Raw genomic sequence first — 16,764 nt, 5'->3', positions numbered from 1 at the left:
AGTATTGGAGCTTCAGGTTCAACATCAGTCCTTCCAATGAATATTCAGGGTTTATTTCCTTTAGGATTGGCTTGATCTCTTTGCTGTCCAAGGGACTCTGAAGAATCTTTCTCAGCACCGCAATTTGAAAACATCAATTCTTCATGGTTCAGGAGGGGCATGAGTTCAGATGAAACGACCTCTCACTCATTACTGGTGACTGCTTGTGTAAGAACTGATTTTTTACCAAACATTTTTGTGGTAAGGAGGGAAGAGGTTTATAAACTAACATGATAGACTTCACACAAACAGCCCTGAAGTCTTTCTGTTCTTTCCCCCCACAAATTCTCCCCCCATTAACACCATCCAATCTCTTCCTTCAAGCCCTCCCCTGCTCCCTCCTCCAATCGTCTCATCCACCCCGGTCTCACCACAGCCCCTTCTATATAAAGCAGTCTGTTATCACCTTAGCTCCAATTTGCATCCTCCTGCCCAGTACACACAGCAATTTCCCTGGGATTCAGTCTTTAGGAGATAAGGCCTAGGATAAATAAAGAAGAGGGCTTCCCCAGTGGTAAAGAATCTGCCTGCCAATGCAGGAGATGATCCCTGGGATGGGAAGATCTGGAGGAGGGCATGGCAACCCATTCCGGTATTCTTGCCTGGAGAATCCCAGGCAAGAGGACAGAGGAGCCTGTGGGCTACAGTCCATAGGGTAGCAAAGAGTCGGACACAACTGAAGTGACTTAGCATGCACACAAGTAAAGAAGCTCTCAGCCTCCCAGGACAGCAGATTCTTGTTGAGGTGAATTCTCAACCCCTCCATCCTTCATCTGATGCAGATTACAAAGCACAAAGCTAGAGTAGGAGATACAGGAAAGCCGGTTTCCAGTTTGGGAGTGGTCTCTCCCCCAGGGGAGGATGAAGTTAAAATAATGGCATTCATGGGACTTCCCTGGTGGTCTGTGCTCCAAATGCAGGGGACCTGGGCTCAATCCCTTGTCAGGGAACTAGATCCCACATGTTGCAACTAAGACCCAGCACAGCCAAATAAATAAATACATATTTTATAATAAAATATTGGCTTTTATGTGTCCAGGCCACTTTCTCAAATTCCCTCTTTCTCATGGTCTTCATGTGGCCTCTGGAATCTGTGGCTCATAGCGGCATCTGAGAAGTGGTTGGATCACCCTAAGATCACCTAACTCAACTCAATTGCCCAACACCTTTCTCCAAGAGCTTAACTATTTGGTTTCCTTTTTGAGTTAATTCTCCCCCAATCTGCATTTTTAGTCCTCATGGAGAACAGGTGGGGAAGAGTGTCTCATGGGCTACCAGTGAGGGATGGAGGTTTATCTGTGGAATGTTAGGCATGTTGCAGTGAAGCCGACATCTAGAGCTAGACAACTCCAGAGCAGATTCTCACTCCTTCCTGGAAGATGAGAGAGAGCTGATAGCATGAAATATACTTCAATATCAATGTCTTTATTGGATCAGATATTTTTATCTCAAAAGATTTGACTTTACCATCTGGGAATAAACACATATGCTTTCAAACAATGTTGATTCACAGAAAACCTTTGTTGAAAGAATAAATCCAACTTTTGACAGCCAAGTTGAATACTGTTTTCCGAACATGTAATCACTTTTCCACCACTGGGCATTTTTCATGCTGTTCTTGCTATCTAGAACATTCTCCACAAACTATCTTTTGTTAAAATTCATCTCAGCCCTTTGAAGTACCTTATCACCCCTTATCATTCTTGAGACAACTGTTTCCACATTCCTCCAGTCATCCAGAGACAAGAGGAAGGTAGCTTCTTTCTCTCTTTTTTTCTGGCCATACCATGTGGCTGGTGGGATCTTAGTCCCCAAACCAGGAATTGAACCTGGGCCCACGATAGTGAAAATGCAAAATCCTAACCACTGGACTGCCAGGGAATTCCCAAGGGTGGTTTCTCTTTTTCTGTGTCCTTAGGTCAGTCCTCTTTCTTGAGCTTAACATACTTAAATGTTATTGGTGGTTGTGGTGGTCAGTTGTGAAGTTATGTCCGACTCTTTTTGACCCCATGGACTGCAGCACACCAAGCCTCCCTGTCTCTCACTATCTCCCATAGTTTGCCCAAGTTCATATCCATTGCATCTGTGATGCCATCCAGCCATCTCATCCTCTCCTCCTGCCCTCAATCTTACCCAGCCTCAGGGTCTTTTCCAATGATTTGGCTCTTCAATCAGGTGGCCAAAGTATTGGAGCTTCAGCATCAGTCCTTCCAATGAGTATTCGGGGTTGATTTCCTTCCTTTAGGCTTGACTGGTTTGATCCTCTTGCTATCCGAGGGACTCTCAACAGGCTTATCCAGCACCACAATTCAAAAACATCAATTCCTCAGGACTGAGCTCACATCCATACATGACTACAGGGAAGATGTGCTCCACTGGAGGAGAGAATGGCAAACCACTCCACTATTCTTGCCTTGAGAACCCTATGAACATGATAAAAAGGCAAATGTTGGTGATACATTCTCAAATTGTCTTCTTTTGAATCTTGCACAGGTGTATACATCAGTATCTGCCCTTCAGTTCAGTTCAGTCGCTCAGTCGTGTCTGACTCTTTGTAACCCCGTGAATTGCAGCACACCAGGCCTCCCTGTCCATCACCAACTCCTGGAGTTCACTCAAACTCTGATGATGGCTGATGCCATCCAGCCATCTCATCCTCTGTCATCCCCTTCTCCTCCTGCCCCCAATCCCTCCCAGCATCAGGGTCTTTTCCAATGAGTCAACTCTTCACGTGAGGTAGCCAAAGTATTGGAGTTTCAGCTTCAGCATCAGTCCTTCCGATGAACACCCAGGACCGATCTCCTTTAGGATGGACAGATTGGATCTCCTTGCATTCCAAGGGACTCGCAAGAGTCTTCTCCCAACACCACAGTTCAAAAGCATCAATTCTTCTGCGTTCAGGAATATATCTACCTAAAGAAACTAAAGACCTATATATAGAAAACTATAAAACACTGCTGAAAGAAATCAAAGAGGACACTAATAGATGGAGAAATATACCGTGTTCATGGATTGGAAGAATCAATATAGTGAAAATGAGTATACTACCCAAAGCAATTTATAGATTCAATGCAATCCCTATCAAGCTACCAATGGTATTCTTCACAGAGCTAGAACAAATAATTTCACAATTTGTATGGAAATACAAAAAACCTTGAATAGCCAAAGAGATCTTGAGAAAGAAGAATGGAACTGGAGGAATCAACCTACCTGACTTCAGGCTCTATTACAAAGCCACAGTTATCAAGACAGTATGGTACTGGCACAAAGACAGAAATATAGATCAATGGAACAAAATAGAAAGCCCAGAGATAAATCCACGCACATATAGACACCTTATCTTTGACAAAGAGGCAAGAATATACAATGGATTAAAGACAATCTCTTTAACAAGTGGTGCTGGGAAAACTGGTCAACCACTTGTAAAAGAATGAAACTAGAACACTTTCTAACACCATACACAAAAATAAACTCAAAATGGATTAAAGATCTAAACATAAGACCAGAAACTATAAAACTCCTAGAGGAGAACATAGGCAAAACACTCTCCGACATACATCACAGCAGGATCCTCTATGACCCACCTCCCAGAATATTGGAAATAAAAGCAAAAATAAATGGGACCTAATTAAACTTAAAAGCTTCTGCACATCAAAGGAAACTATTAGCAAGGTGAAAAGGCAGCCTTCAGAATGGGAGAAAATAATAGCAAATGAAGCAACTGACAAACAACTAATCTCAAAAATATACAAGCAACTCCTACAGCTCAACTCCAGAAAAATAAATGACCCAATCAAAAAATGGGCCAAAGAACTAAATAGACATTTCTCCAAAGAAGACATCCAGATGGCTAACAAACACATGAAAAGATGCTCAACATCACTCATTATCAGAGAAATGCAAATCAAAACCACTATGAGGTACCATTTCACGCCAGTCAGAAAGGCTGCGATCCAAAAGTCTACAAGTAATAAATGCTGGAGAGGGTGTGGAGAAAAGGGAACCCTCTTACACTGTTGGTGGGAATGCAAACTAGTACAGCCACTATGGAGAACAGTGTGGAGATTCCTTAAAAAACTGGAAATAGAACAGCGTTATGACCCAGCAATCCCACTGCTGGGCATACACACCGAGGAAACCAGAAGGGAAAGAGACAAGTGTACCCCAATGTTCATCGCAGCACTGTTTATAATAGCCGGGACATGGAAGCAACCTAGATGTCCATCAGCAGATGAATGGATAAGAAAGCTGTGGTACATATACACAATGGAGTACTACTCAGCCATTAAAAAGAATACATTTGAATCAGTTCTAATGAGGTGGATGAAACTGGAGCCTATTATACAGAGTGAAGTAAGCCAGAAAGAAAAACACCAATACAGTATACTAACGCATATATATGGAATTTAGAAAGATGGTAACAATAACCCTGTGTATGAGACAGCAAAAGAGACACTGATGTATAGAACAGTCTTATGGACTCTGTTGGAGAGGGAGAGGGTGGGAAGATTTGGGAGAATGGCATTGAAACATGTGTAATATCATGTATGAAACGAGTTGCCAGTCCAGGTTCGATGCACGATACTGGATGCTTGGGGCTGGTGCACTGGGACGACCCAGAGGGATGGTGTGGGGAGGGAGGAGGGAGGAGGGTTCAGGATGGGGAGCACATGTATACCTGTGGCGGATTCGTTTTGATGTTTGGCAAAACTAATACAGTGTTTGAGGTTTAAAAATAAAATAAAATTTTAAAAAAAGGCAAAAAAACAAACAAACAAACAAACAAAACCATATTCTTGACTAGACGGACCTTTGTTGGAAAAGTAACATCTCTGCTTTTGATTATGCTGTCTAGGTTAGTCATAACTTTCCTTCCAAGGAGTAAGCGTCTTTTAATTTCATGGCTGCAGTCACCATCTGCAGTGATTTTGGAGCCCTAAAAATAAAATCTGACACTGTTTCTACTGTTTCCCTATTTGCCATGAAGTGATAACTATGCCAAGGCCTTTGACTGTGTGGATCACAATAAACTGGAAAATTCTGAAAGAGATGGGAATACCAGACCACCTGATCTGCCTCTTGAGAAATTTGTATGCAGGTCAGGAAGCAACAGTTAGAACTGGACATGGAACAACAGACTGGTTCCAAATAGGAAAAGGAGTGCGTCAAGGCTGTATATTGTCACCCTGCTTATTTAACTTCTATGCAGAGTACATCATGAGAAACGCTGGGCTGGAAGAAGCACAAGCTGGAATTGAGATTGCTGGGAGAAATATAACCTCAGATATGCAGATTACACCACCCTTATGGCAGAAAGTGAAGAGGAACTCAAAAGCCTCTTGATGAAAGTGGAGAGTGAAAAAGTTGGCTTAAAGCTCAACATTCAGAAAATGAAGATCATGGCATCCGGTTCTATCACTTCATGGGAAATAGACGGGAAACAGTGGAAACAGTGTCAGACTTTATTTTTCTGGGCTCCAAAATCACTGCAGATGGTGACTGCAGCCATGAAATTAAAAGACGCTTACTCCTTGGAAGGAAAGTTATGACCAACCTAGACAGCGTATTCAAAAGCAGAGACATTACTTTGTCAACAAAGGTTCGTCTAGTCAAGGCTATGGTTTTTCCTGTGGTCATGAATGGATGTGAGAGTTGGACTGTGAAGAAAGCTGAGCGCCGAAGAATTGATGCTTTTGAAGTGTGGTGTTGGAGAAGACTCTTGAGAGCCCCTTGGACTGCAAGGAGATCCAACCAGTCCATTCTGAAGGAGATCAGCCCTGGGGTTTCTTTGGAAGGAATGATACTAAAGCTGAAACTCCAGTACTTTGGCCACCTCATGCGAAGAGTTGACTCATTGGAAAAGACTCTGATGCGGGGAGGTATTGGGGGCAGGAGGAGAAGGGGACAACAGAGGATGAGATGGCTGGATGACATCATTGACTCGACGGACATGAGTCTGAGTGAACTCCAGGAGTTGGTGATGGACAGGGAGGCCTGGGGTGCTTCGATTCATGGGGTTGCAAAGAGTCGGACATGACTGAGTGAGTGATCTGATCTGATCTGATGGGACCAGATGCCATGATCTTAGTTTTCTGAATGCTGAGCTTTAAGCCAACTTTTTCACTCTCCACTTTCACTTTCATCAAGAAGCTTTTTAGTTCCTCTTCACTTTCTGCCATAAGGGTGGTATCATCTGCATATCTGAGGTTATTGGTATTTCTCCCAGCAATCTTGATTCCGGCTTGTGCTTCTTCCAGCCCAACGTTTCTTGTGATGTACCCTGCATAGAAGTTAAATAAGCAGGGTGACAATATACAGCCTTGACGGACTCCTTTTCCTATTTGGAACCAGTCTGTTGTTCCATGTCCAGTTCTAACTGTTGCTTCCTGACCTGCATATAGGTTTCTCAAGAGGCAGGTCAGGTGGTCTGGTATTCCCATCTCTTTCAGAATTTTCCACAGTTTATTGTGATCCACACAGTCAAAGGCTTTGGCATAGTCAATAAAGCAGAAATAGATGTTTTTCTGGAACTCTCTTGCTTTTTCCATGATCCAGTGGATGGTGGCAATTTGGTCTCTGGTTCCTCTGCCTTTTCTAAAACCAGCTTGAACATCTGGAAGTTCACAGTTCATGTATTGCTGAAGCCTGGCTTGGAGAATTTTGAGCAGTACTTTACTAGCATGTGAGATGAGTGCAATTGTGTGGCAGTTTAAGCATTCTTTGGCATTGCCTTTCTTTGGGATTGGAATGAAAACTTACCTTTTCCAGTCCTGTGGCCACTGCTGAGTTTTCCAAATTTGCTGGCATATTGAGTGCAGCACTTTCACAGCATCATCTTTCAGGATTTGGAATAGCTCAACTGGAATTCCATCACCTCCACTAGCTTTGTTCGTAGTGATGCTTTCTAAGGCCCACTTGACTTCACATTCCAGGATATCTGGCTCTAGGTAAGTGATCACACCATTGTGATTATCTGGGTTGTGAAGATCTTTTTTGTACAGTTCTTCTGTGTATTCTTGCCACCTCTTCTTAATATCTTCTGCTTCTGTTAGGTCCATACCATTTCTGTCCTTTATTGAGCCCATCTTTGCATGAAATGTTCCCTTGGTATCTCTAATTTTCCTGAATAGATGTCTAGTCTTTCCCATTCTGTTATTTTCCTCTATTTCTTTGCATCGATCACTGAGGAAGGCTTAACAGCCCTCAAAAATCGGTAAAAAATGAAATGATGGCAAAGGAGTCCTCTTTGGGGAAATGCTGAATGAATACTGTTTGTTGAATGAATAAATGAATCACCAACTCTCTGCCAGCACAGTTCTGCAGCTGCCACTGCCCCTCCTGTAGAGGCTCCGCCCACTAACCCACATGCCTAGTCCAGGTGCTAAGTGACCAGGTCCTGCTCAGTATTTAGTCCTTATGTGTCCAGATACTCATAAGTCTAGGCCTGGATAGGGAAGAAAAGTGAAAGAGAACAAACTTTAACTGACTCTGTTGGAAATGTCTAATGAGCTGTTGGAGGGATTAATGAAAAGAGCAGTTTTATTCAGCATGGCCCTTCATGCTCTGAGAAGAATAATTACAAAATCCTCGAGTGCCTCCAAATGTCCCCTGTAAATTTAAACAAAGGCAAAACCACAATACCAAGAGAATTGACAAATGGGCCCCAAATCACACAGTTGGAACCACATTTGGAAAAAATGAGCTAATAGAATTATAAAGTGTAAAAATAGGCTGAAAGAGGAATTAGAGTATGTCAAGGATCTTGGGGACAAATGAATCCAGTCCCTCATTTTACAGATGAAATACTGATGTGTTAGAATGAGGACGGGACTTGTAAAAGTTACACAGCTGTTGGTATGAGCACTGGGCGGGAACCCATCACAGTAGCGGATAGACCAGGAAGATGTAATTGCCTCATTTAGTTCCCTGTAGGCACAGAAGTAGTCTCACTAATAAGCCCAAGTAACGATAGTGACTCATCCAATTAACATAGCACAGAGCTTTGAAGTGAAAACCTCCAGGTGGACCCTTAGCTGAGTGGTCCTGTAGCCACGGGTAGCTCACCTAAACCACATTCATCAGAACTCTGCAGAGTGTGGTATTACAGAGCTGATGTCTGAAGCAAGGTTTACCTTCATGGTGAGATTTTTCCTTCTTGTCAAGAGGGAAAACCTGGCAGGCACAAGTTCCTTAGTTCCTTGTCTGGAACCAGAGGCAGTGGTGGAGGAAGCAGACCGGGGTGTCTCAGAAAGAGGTGATGGTACCAGGGAGGGAGATGGGGTCTCAGCTAAGTCTCTCAGGCCATGACGTTCACAAGCCACTAATCTTCTGAATACATAACATGGCTATTTTACTGCTAACAAAGAGTGGCTCCTGGAGTTTTGCCAAGTGCCCACTAAATGATGGAGGGAGTGGCCATCCTGTGGGTACAGCTGTTGATCAGGTCAGGACCATGCCTGGGTTTCTGACTCCTGGTGCAGTGCTCTTTCTTCAATAAGGAATGAAATATGGCAACAAAAAAGGTAATTTATGAACAATGCAGCAAATGATGAGGCTAGGGAGAAGGATAAAGTGGGCTGGAGATGACCCTCCCTATACATGTATTCATTGCGTGGCCACAGGACGTAAAGGAAGCAACCTTGGGAGTCTCGCCCTTGCTCTTCCTGTGTTGGGAATGGTGGTCTTGCTCCAGGTATCTGTGTGCAGCTTTTGCTTGCTCTTTTCTCAGGTCTCTGCTCAAATGTCACCTCCTCAGAGAGGCTTTCCCTGAACACCATATATAAAATAATTCACTCTCTTTTCCCTGTGCATATGTGTTCAGTCACGTCTGACTCATTGCGACCCCATGAACTGTAGCCCACCAGGCCCCTCTGTCCATGGGATTTCCTGGGCAAGAGTATTAGAGTGGGTTGCCATTTTCTATTCCAGGGGATCTTCCTAACCTAGGGATTGAACCTGCATCTCCTGGCTGGCAGGTGGGTTCTTTGCCACTGAGCTACCTGGAAAGCCCCTCTTGTCCCTGATCCCTCTGTAACACTTCCCTGGAGAGCTTCTAAAGGCAGAGCAGATAACCAAATCAATCCCTGTATTGCTCATATCCACCAACAGGATGTGAGCACCACGAGGATGTGAATTTCTCCTGTCTCCTTCACCACTGGATCCTCAGCTTAGTAATACTTGGGGCTTAGAGGGCACTTAGTCAGCGGTTGTTGTTTAGTTGCTAAATTGTGTCCAACTCTTTTGCAACCCCATGGAGTATAGCCCACCAGGCTCCCATGTCCTTGGGATTCTCCAGGCAAGAATGCTGGAGTGGGTTGCCATTTCTTTCTCCAGGGGATCTTCCCAACCCATGGATTGAACCGAGGTCTCCTGCATTGGCAGGCAGGTTCTTTACCACTGAGACACTGGGAATGAGTAGTCCTCAATAAATAAGTGAATGAATGAATGAATGAAAATGGAAGCAGGTTCATGGATTTACAGAGTTCAACCATGGTCTCTCGGAGGTATTTCTCCCAGCTTCCCATACTCTCATTCTTGTCTGTTCATAACATGATTTCTCTCCTGGTTTTGGTTACTGTTCCTTAGCCTCCTTCATTGTATCTATTTGCTCACCTACCTCTAGTATGGGCTTCCCTGGTGGTTCAGACAGTAAAGAATCTGCCTGCAATGCTGGAGACCTGGGTTTGATCCCTGGGTTGGGAAGATCCCCTGAAGAAGGAAATGACAATCCACTCCAGTATTCTTGCCTGGAGAATCCCATGGACAGAGGAGCCTGGTGGGCTACAGTCGGTGGGGTTGCAAAGAGTCAGACGCGACTGAGCAGACTATCACTTTCACCTCTAATACGTGTGTTAAGTGCTTTGCATAATTACCCCTATTTAATATTAAACAAGTCCATAGAGTTGTGTTAATGGATTAGCCTGACTTTACCTGAAAGGATCTTGGTCAAGTTGTTTGAACTGTCTAAGCCTCAAAGTCATGAAACTCCTCAGTGGCAGGCTAGGCTCCGTCGTGACAGTGCAGTGCATTCTTGGGTTGTATTGATACATATCACATTCTCAGCAGTGACCGGGTCTTTGGAGACTTGATAAATGTTGACTCTCTCATTCTGACTGTTGGGCAGGGCTGGGAGTGTGCATTTGGATGGATCCTGGCAAGAAATAGATGGCATCGTTATGAATATGACTGAGGGGACTTGAATAAAGGAGCAGGGAGAAGGTCACTACCAGAACTCAGCGGGAGCTCCAGTTGTAGGCAGGGCATCCAACAGACTTGATCTTTTAGACCTGAGCCCCTTCCTAAGGTCTTGGAGAGGGAGGTTAGCGATGTATTCCATGTGGTCATATGGTTTTGTGAAAGTGAGATATATAAACCACAGTTGGCTAAGATCTCTGTACCTTCCCACTTGGACTGTGGCTTCATCATATTTCCCTTCCTGTTGGGTGGAGTATTTTAAATCTAGCTAAGGAGATGTTGTGGAGCTATGGTGGCTCCAATGGTAAAGGATCTGCCTGTAATGCAGGAGACCTGGGTTCAATCCCTGGGTCGAGAAGATCCCCTGGAGAAGGAAATGGCATGCCAGTATTCTTGCCTGAAGAATCTCATGGACAGAGGAGTCTGGTGGGCTACAGTCCACAGGATCTCAAGGAGATGTTGAGTCTAATGTATGTTTTAATCTGTGAAATGCATACATATCTCCCAGCTTCCACTTTATAAAAAAGTTTGGCATGTTAATAATGCAGTATTCAAACAGCTAAAGAAAGATCAAATTATTTTCCTTATTTTAATTGAAAACATTACCAAGTTAATGAAATTTCACGATAATAAAGAGCAGGCAAATAAAAACTTACAAAAGAGGTATTATGGAAGTACGTATGTGTCGACTGAAAAAAAAAAGCATAATGTAGAAGTTGAGAATTATGTTTTACTTGGTGGACAAATCTGAGGACTTCAGACAGGAAGACGGCCTCTCAGGTAGCTCTGAGGGATGGCTCTGAAGAGGTAAGGGAGGACCCAGGATACACAGGAGTTTTTGCAACAAAGACCAGGTAGTCGGAACATCAAAAGACTCCTGCTAATTAAAGAACAACCAGACATCTCAAGTTAATGAATCTATCACTTTTCTGTGTATGAAAGGGCAGGAGTCTGGGCTCGCTGAAATCATTCCTGAGATGTGCACCTTAACTGTCTAGGGCCAGCACCCTGCTTTTCTCCATCCTGAACCCCCTCAGGGTGCACAGTTGGGGGTGGCTAGAGTGACTGCTTCCCTGGTGGCTCAGCCGGTAAACAATCTGCCTGCCAATGCAGGAGATGCAAGAGATGTGGATTCGATTCCTGGGTCAGGAAGATCCCCTGGAGAAGGGAATGGCAACCCACTCCAGAATTCCTACCTGGGAAATTCCATAGATATAGAAGCTTGGTGGGCTGCAGTCCATGGGCTTGCAAGGAATCAGACATGCCTGAGCACGTGTGTGCGTGCGTGCGCGTGCACACACACACACACACACACAGTGACTGCAGGCTTGTTGGCCGCAATGTCCTTTGGGCTTCCCCCATAGCTATGCGCTTCCCTCATAGCTCAATTGGTAAAGAATCCGCCTGCAATGCGGAAGATCCCGGTTTGATTACTGGGTTGGGAGGATTCTCTGGAGAAGGGATAGGCTACCCACTCCAGTTTTCTTGGGCTTTCCTGTGGCTTAGTTGGTAAAGAATGCACCGGTAATGCGGGAGACCTGAGTTCGATCCCTGGGTTGGGAAGATCCCCTGGAGAAGGGAAAGGCTACCCACTCCAGCATTCTGGCCTGGAGAATTTCATGGAATGTATAGTCCCTGGTGTCGCAAAGAGTCGGACTTGGCTGAGCGATTTTCACTTTGTGTACTTATAGGCAGGCAATGTTTTTCATCCACATTTAGAATTTTTGAAAGTTGTATCATCCTTAAGTTTGAGACTGGAAAGTTGTTGCAGTTTCTTTTCTCATTCTAAAAAGATAATCATTTTATACCCAATTTCGTATTCTTTTCTTAAGGAAGGTTCAAAATGTGCGTAAACTTCGACCCTACAGAACTACTTCTGCCCCTGACTGTGGCTTTGGGTAAAGAACCATAGGCACACCTTTGTTTTTTTTTTCTTTTTATTTATTTGTTTGTGGCTGTGCTGGGTCTTCGTCGCTGTACCTGGACTTTTCTCCAGTTGCAGCGAGGGGCGCTGCGCTCCAGTTTCCACGTGTGGGCTGCTGATCGCAGGGGCTTCTCTTGTTGCAGAGCACAGGCTCTACTAAAGCATGTGGGCTTCAGTAGTTGCAGCTCACGGGCTCTAGAGCACAGGCTCAGTAGTTGTGGTGCAGGTGTTGTAGGAAGGGGGACCCCTTCCAGGGCCTGAAACTGCGCTCTTATCTAACACTCGGAAATGAATTGTCCGAGGAGACACATGTGCTGACAAAGCAGGAGATTTTATTGGGAAAGGGCACCCAGGTGGACAGCAGTAGGGTAAGGGAACCCAGAAGAACTGCTCTGCTGCGTGGCTCGCAGTCTCGGGGTTTTATAGTGATGGGATTAGTTTTCCGGTGGTCTTTGGCTAATCATTCTAATTCAGTCTTTCCTGGTGGCGCACACATCGCTTAGCCAAGATGGGTGCTAGTGAGAGGGATTCTGGGAAGTGGACAGACACATCGTGTCTCCTTTCGACCTTTCCTAAACTCTTCCGGTTGGTGGTGGCTATTAGTTCCTTATTCCTTATCAGGATCTCCTGTCATAAAACAACTCATGCAAATGGTTACTATGGTGCCTGGCCAGGGTGGGCGGTTTCAATCAGTGTGCTTCCCTTAATACAGGGGCTTAGTTGTTTCGAGGTGTACGGCATCTTTCCGGACCAGGGATTGAACCGGGGTCCCCTGCATTGCAAGGTGGATTCTTAACCACTGGACCACTGGGGAAGCCCACCATAGGCATGCCTAAAGGGGAACGTGGCAGTGAGGGAACTGGAGGGATACATACGCTGATCTCTTTATTCTGCAACCCAAGTACACAACAGAGGGGAAGGAAGCCCAGCTATTTCCACCCGGAGAGCTCAGGCCCTCTGGGCAGGAAGCAGAGAGGTGGAGGTGCAAATGGGACATCTCCAGTACCATGGGAAACCTTGTATAGTCTCTGAGCATTCTTTTGGTGTAAGAACTAACCCCCTCCCCCATGCACTCCTTCCCTTTGGAAAAGGAATGACCTACTTGTGTAGTGAGTGAGTTTCAGAGAAGGACTAGCCCGGAGGGGGATCAGCAACCCTGGGTTCTCTTTCACCGGTGCCTGCCTCCCTACATGTGCTGTCAGTTCAGCAGTTACCCAGCTGTGCCAGTGCATGGCAGGCATCTGCCTAACCCAGGGGGACATAGCAGAAAGCTCATCTGAGAAACTGGTTTAGATACGATGATAATAGTCACAATAAATAGCATTGTTGTGATAATCTAGGGCTTCCCAGGTGGCACTAGTGGTAAAGAACCTGCCTGCCAATGCAGGAGACATAAGAGATGCGACTTCGATCCCTGGGTCAGGAAGAAGCCCTGGAGAAGGGAATGGCAACCCATTCCAGTACTCTTGCCTGAAAAATCCCATGGACAGAGGAGCCTGGTGGGCTAGGGTCCATAGGGTCGCAAAGAGTCGGACATGACTGGAGTGACCTAGCATGCGCTTGATGGTCTAGTCCACCCTCCACATTTTACAGGCAAAAAGTGTAGTTTACTCTTCAAATAAATGTCCCATTAGAATATTTACTATGCTTAAGCTTTTTATGATTTTTAGCTTTCCTTCAAATCTCAGTTTTAATTGTATTTGAACATATAGATAACTTCAGTTTTAGGGAACACTGGTGTGAATTACCAGCAAGTATAACTGCCAGCAATGGTCTTCTTTCATTTTATTTCAGAAACCTTTGAGTCCTAAATCATCATTTCCAGGGAATTCTCTGATGGTCCACTGGTTAGGATTCCGCGCTTTCACTTCTGAGGGCCCAGATTCAATCCTGGGTCAGAGAACTAACATTCCATAAGCCCTGCTATGAGGCCAAAAGATAGTCATGATTTCTTAGTGAAATGTCTTCTAATATGAATAAAGACTGGAAAGAATCACTGCATTTTCTTTTAAATATGCATCCCTTCTAAGGACAGAGATTTGTATGATATTGAGACTGGAAGAAATGAAGGGACTTGCCAGGTTTATGATTTCTAAAACAAAGGGTAAAGGCTAAATTAGTTTTTTCAAAGGACCAAAATGTGTTTGTTCCTCAAAAAGAGTTTGAAGTCAAATTGAGAACAGCAACAACACCACAAGGAGGACATGCTCTGGCTGGAGAGTGTGTGTCTGGTGAGGGGAGGCTGGCAACACCACTGCCTTTCGGTTGGCCCTGAAGCTCCTGCCAGACTCCCTGCTGCTGCTGCTGCTAAGTTGCTTCAGTCGTGTCCGACTCTGTGTGACCCCGTAGACGGCAGCCCACCAGGCTCCTGCGTCCATGGGATTCTCCAGGCAAGAGTAGTAGAGTGGGTTGCCATTGCCTTCTCCAATGCATGAAAGTGAAAAGTGAAAGTGAAGTCGCTCAGTCGTGTCCGACTCTTAGCAACCCCATGGACTGCACCCTACCAGGCTCCTGCGTCCATGGGATTCTCCAGGCAAGAGTACTGGAGTGGGTTGCCATTGCCATTGCCAGACTCCCTAGAGATTTTTAAAACCATGAGATGAACTTGGGGATCCCCAGGAGCAGCCCACCCATACCGTGCTGGTCCTAGGAGTTCATTATAAAGTTAAAGTGAAAGCCGCTCAGTCATATCCTACTCTTTGCAACCCCAGGGACTATACAGTCCATGGAATTCTCCAGGCCAGAATACTGGAGTGGGTAGCCTTTCCCTTCTCTAGGGGATCTTCCCAACCCAGGGATCGAACCCAGGTCTCTTGCACTGCAGGCAGATTCTTTACCAGCTGAGCCACAAGGGAAGCCCAAGAATACTGGAGTGGGTAGCCTATCCCCTTTACAGCAGATCTTCCCAACCCAGGAATTGAGCCAGGGTCTCCTGCATTGCAGATGGATTTTTACCAACCAAGTTATCAGAGAAGCTCTGTTCATTATAAAGTACTACTTAAAACCTACTTAAAAACTACTTAAAACCCAGAGAGGTGAGACACATCCGTGCTCCAGATTGCCTTATAAAGAGCCTCCAGGACCAAAATCCTCAGGAATGACAGTGGAAGCGGGGCAGCACTTGGAGGAGTGAGGTTCAGTCAGTCTTGTCTGAGCTGCTGGGAGGCCAGGGAGTTGGTTATTCTGCAGTCAGATTAACTAGTTGTCCTTTAGTGTTGGAGGCAAAATCGAGGAATCTGTGGTTGGATTTATTATGTCCGAAGTGATAAATTGCAGCATTGGGCAAACGACTGCTTTTTGTATCAGTTCACAGAATAAATAAGGATATTTGAATTGAAATGCTTGTCAACAGCTTGACCCCACAGCCATTGCTTGCTCTGTTCTCATAAGAGAAAAAACTTGAGGCTTTCAAAGCATGGTCCCTGGAAGAGCAGCATCGGCTCCGGTAGACTGCGTGAGATTCACAGAATCTCACGTGAGCGTCACATAAGATTTCAGTGAGAGTCTTTGTGACCTTTATGCACAGCAAACTAAACTACAGAGTTCAAATCACAAGCTGACTATGCACCAGGCCAGGAGAAGCTGTGCCCTCAGTCCCAGCTACTCTGTAAAGTGAAAGTGAAGCTGCTCAGTCGTGTCCGACTCTTTGCAACCCCATGGACTGTACAGGCTTCTTCATCCATGGGATTTTCCAGGCAAGGATACTGGAATGAGTTGTCATTTTCTCCTCCGGCTACCCTGTAAACGAACCATAAAATGATGGCATGGTGACCAGGTGGTCTGCTATCAACACACGAGTCCTGAGGAAGCTCTTAACCAATTGACCCACAACAGCATCACGGATCAGTTCTTTGCAACCTGTATTTCACTGTGACTCAGGGCTCAGCTCATGCAGCTGAAGGACGCTCTCCTTTAATTTCCTACTGTCTTCCTTCCTGCTGCCCCCTCCACCCTCTGTTCATATTACCATTAATTATAACCCTGCATATGCTGCCTTCTCTGATAACCCAGAGAATGTCTCTGTCCTGCTGAACCCTGGGCACTTTCCTCTTTTCCATTTTCTAAGAGCAGTAGCGATGCCATGGCAACGCCTAATCCCTAACATCGCGATGGGGGTGTGGTCGATGAGAGAATCAGAGCAGGTGTTCTTGAAAAAGGAAACAAAGAATAAGCCTGGTGAAGGGAGAAATGAAGGGGTAATGTTCTAGATAAGTACTTCTTCAACTGTTGTATGCATAAATCACCCAGGGACTTACAGGCTTAGATTCAGGTGGTCAGGGATGGTATCAGAGAATGTGGAGCCCTTACCAAATGTCAAGGGATGCAGATGGCTACTGGTCCGAGGATCAGAGTTTGAATTTTAAGTTTGACATGTAACGTCAGGGCAAGGATCTTGATATGTATGAGAGTCTCTGTGATATCAAGATCACATGTGTCTTCCCCAGAAAAGATGTTTGATACATTAGTATGTAAATACTTACTGAATTAAACACTTACTTATATCTGAGATACCATGCTGGGTGCTTGAATTATCATAATAATCCTGCATGATATAAAAATATGTCAGTTTTGGCTATAAAAGTGAGACTGATGTGATATGCCTTTGC

The sequence above is a fragment of the Bubalus bubalis genome, chromosome 7 (assembly GCF_019923935.1).
Source record: "Bubalus bubalis isolate 160015118507 breed Murrah chromosome 7, NDDB_SH_1, whole genome shotgun sequence".
Classification (NCBI taxonomy): domain Eukaryota; kingdom Metazoa; phylum Chordata; class Mammalia; order Artiodactyla; family Bovidae; genus Bubalus; species Bubalus bubalis.
Note: the sequence above shows the minus strand (reverse complement) of the source record.